This window comes from Rhea pennata, chromosome 4, assembly GCF_028389875.1.
Source record: "Rhea pennata isolate bPtePen1 chromosome 4, bPtePen1.pri, whole genome shotgun sequence".
Lineage (NCBI taxonomy): Eukaryota > Metazoa > Chordata > Aves > Rheiformes > Rheidae > Rhea > Rhea pennata.
The window spans coordinates 39,261,560-39,265,658 of NC_084666.1; the positions used below are offsets into that span (position 1 = coordinate 39,261,560).

At 37.6% G+C, this 4,099-nt stretch overlaps 1 long non-coding RNA gene across 1 annotated transcript; it reads left to right on the top strand.

Moving 5' to 3' along the window:
• Positions 1–314: 314 nt before the first annotated feature.
• LOC134139708 (uncharacterized) lies at positions 315–3,806 on the top strand. Its single transcript, XR_009958258.1, has 3 exons — positions 315–397; positions 528–572; positions 3,733–3,806. It is a non-coding gene; the product is annotated as an uncharacterized LOC134139708 (long non-coding RNA).
• The last annotated feature ends 293 nt before the right edge of the window (positions 3,807–4,099 follow it).

Below are 4,099 nucleotides of genomic sequence, written 5' to 3' on the forward strand. Positions count from 1 at the left end.
TTGTGGCTAGCTTTTCTGCCACACAGCTAGAGAGGAGATGTGATTGCACAAAAGCTTAATATTCAGACCTTAAATGTCTCAGTAAATTGATCTTCTCCATCATGTAATCTTATTTCAGAGTGTGCAGGAGACAGTAAAGTTCCACACAAGCCTAAGTTGCCTTAATACTAGGCCTGAGGGTTCCTGACCATAAAAAATAAAAGCTATGTGACAAGATTTGTATGTCTCTTTTTGGCAGACAACAGCTGACTTGCCTTGCCAGAAGCTTTCTTTCTGGGTTAATTGAATAAAGAGAAGAATAAATGTCAGTAAAAGGATGAAAGGTTCATTGAGAAAGAAAAGATCCATCTACAGTTTGAACACCTAAGTGAAAAAGAGATCATGGATATTTAATTTAGTAAGTGAAACACCAGCAGCTGACATTGTAATCAGCTGGGTTACTATTATGTCAATTATATTTTGCCAACACTACTTTATTCTTTGCTTATCTAACTAAGCTGATTGGGAATGTTTTGACTTTTTTTCAGACTGTGCTGAATCATCAAAACAAAACTTCTTGTAAGAAAAAAAAGGTTGGTTTTGATTATACATCCACTGGGGAAAAACATCAGGTCCAAGACAGATAATCTGGATAAAATCAAAATGGGAGAGACTTTTACAAAAAGCTTAGTGGTTTGGGTACTCACCTGGAACACAGACAACAGTGGTTCTAGTTCCTGACTAGTTTTTCTTCTCATTCTTTCCTACTGGAGATCTTCCACTTAAAATAAATGTTAATTGGGCCAGTAAGAGGAAGAAATGAATTGCCAGTTTCCGGTACAAGTCTTTCTGTCTTCCACTTCCAAAATGTATATTCTAGCTCTTGTGTCTGCAGACTCAGTATCCGCCTTTTATATTAGGAAATTAAAATAATAAGATGAGATAAATCAGGTTAATATGAGAAATAAGTCCTGCAGTTTTGTCTCAGACCTACTGATTATTGCTCATAGGTTTTGACAGTACAAATCGTAGTAGCACTGTAGGGAGAAGAGGCATTCCTATCATTTGATTTTAGCTGTTTACTGGAATCTCAAGCTCCTTGTAGAGTTATTGTAGAAAAACAGACAATGTTCAAGCATGAGTCTTTAGACCTCCTTTAGATCTGAGAGGAATACCTCCATATTGCCAATAATTACAATTCAGCCAAACAGCTCAGAGGCAAAGCTCCACAAAGTAGATATTCACATGGGGCCACGGAAAATCTTCCCATCACTGTACTGGGAAACAGCACTATAAGTATTACATATACAAGCATATTTACATGATGAAGATTTAAGTTTAACTCCACATACAAGGAGTGCTTTGCAGGATAGATTTTGCATGGCATCTGTGCAAGGCTTACCATTTCTAAATCCAGTTGCACCACTCAGGCCTCAGAAAGCATTGTGAGAGTGCACATATTTAGCTACGCCAGCTAAATATGGCATTTGGGTTGCTGGATTTTGAACCAAGGTTATATAAAACACTATTGGGATGACAGAATGATGTGTAGTATGAGTACTTTTAGTAAGGGCATTACTGTAGAAGAAATATTATGTATATTTAGTATTTTGAAACAACACTCCTAATGGCCGGATATTGTATCATCTGGAGACACTGAAATAACAGTGAGGCCAAAGTGAATCTAAATGAACCGAGAAAGGTCATAATCATGACTACCTCTAAAAGTTTCATAGTGGTATCTTGACCACTGATGACAGTTCAATTATAAGATTACATGAGAATAACATTCTTAATTCTAGTTAAGAATTAAGTCAGCATACTCCCAATTGGTCCTGGGTAGTATTGAACATCTCCATCTCCCATAATGCACAACAGGAGAACAGGCCCATCTGTACCATTCAGAATCCTACAAGCTCAAAATTACATGTAGGGACATACAGCTGTATGCTTTAGCATATTCAAAACCTTCATCTTTTGAAAATGCTGGGCACTGAGCTATGCCAGGCAGTTCTTCTTGAAAACTTTCTGGAAGTTAGAAGCAGCCACAGAAACTGCATTTTAAACTGGGCTTAGGATCTTCTGAAAAAGCATTCATTCTCTACCTTAGAAGTAGAATAGATAGCTCTTTTTATTGGTGTACTTTGCTATTTTTAGGATTAAGAACACATGCATAACTAACATGTTGCCCCCACCATCAGGAATTTTCCTCAGAACAACTTGCTAGAAAATATTGGGCACAAATGAAAACATTATGACTGATTTGATCTCAGAAATACTAGAAATATTTTTAAGTGTCAGAATGTTCCATTCCAAAGCCACTTTAAATTTACTTTAGATCATTATTGAAAACTGGTCAACATCAACACAATACATTTCATACTTATCTAAATGAAATGTTTTGATCAACCCAAGGGGAAATTTTACTTCAAGAAACTGTTTGAAATATTCTCAAAGATTTTACAGGCTATAAAATCTGTTTTCAGACCAGTGCTAAACTTTTGTTTTGGCAGATCATAAAATGCCTATATTATATTATCTTCTCCAGAACATTATGAATTGCAAACTGTAGACAGGACAGGCAAAGAATTTTGCTTTTGTAGAAGTTATGCTAGGCTACCACTTTTGATCATTTAAAATGTGAGAACAAGTTCCTGCTGTTCATGTCACAGGACAGCTTACTTCATAGCAGTTAAACTAAAAACCACAATCCTTGAAACACACATTTTTCTATATAGAGAGAATAGAATCTCACTGATTCATAATATAGACTGCTGATCAAGACAGTAATTTGCAAGTAATAGCTTAATGATCTCCTCTCTAAGTGATTAGGGAAATAATTAGGGAAATCTGTAAAATGCAGGAGTAGAATATTATATGACAATGTACCCGTAATAGTTTCAAATTACAAGCTGGACAGAAAAAAAATATATATATACTTTTTAAAAAGTCTTCTCCCCTTTCCCCAAACATACACACACACAGTTCCTCTGGAAAAAAATGTGAGAAAAAAAATAAATACATTGCTAGCTCTTTTTCAGAGGAATATCAACTAGCAATTCATTCTACATTTTCTGAACTGGAATGTAACCATCATAGCAAAACTTGTCTTTACAATGCTTCCCTGTAATTCAAAGAACAGTACAAAAGTGACCGTGCTGAAAGAATTATAGGAAAGGACATAACTGTAATGAAGTATTATCACAGACATATAATATTATCAAAATATCAAACTCTACACATGTCAACAGTCACCCAACATGATTAGAGGCAGATCTGTTTTTCGTTTAGGTAAAAGTAGGCAATTGTTTATGTTGGCAGATCATGGAGGGGGGAAAGGAGGAAATGGTGCCATGGCCCCATCACCTATTTTGTAGATCTTGAGAGAAAGACAGGCAGAGAGAGCTGCTGCACACTCCACACTTGGACCAGCTCAAAGAAGGAGCAGGTTACCACTTCCCTGCCCACAAATTCCTAGTAAATCTACTCCCTCCCAATAAATCCCCACATTATTTCTCCAGCCCCTCATGTTCTCCTCTGGAGGGAAGGAGGGAGTAAGTGTGTGTGTGTGTGTGTGTGTGTGTGTGTGTGTGTGTGTGTGCATGCGCGTGCGTGCATGTGTAAAACATGAACACCCCTCTCCCACCGCCACCTCCCAGTCGCTGGTGGCTCTCTGGAGCTCACAGCTAATTCCTTTCAATCCTCTTTCCTGACTGCTGCCACCAACTTAAGCAACCTATTTCTCCTCCCCAGGCACCCAGAACACTGCAGCCCACTCTCACGCCTGTAACTTCTCAGAACCTGTTATGTTGCTGCCAGATTCTGCCCAACAATTTTTATATTCATCGCTTGTTCAAGTGGCTTCCCCATTGCAAGCCTTTGTCAATAAATTATGGCTGCTGATTCACCAAGCACACAGGTACACATTGACTTGAAATATATATACACTGTTAAGTATGGTTAAAGGTAAGCATGTTGAGGAAAGACAGTGTTTGCTATCAGATTTCAATGCTTTTGAATTGCAGTCTTATACATCAATCCTATATGCCTGTTGTTTGTTTATTAGGTGACTTCAGGATACGACAGCCTTGTCTGTCAGGGTCTCCAAAAAGCACATTTC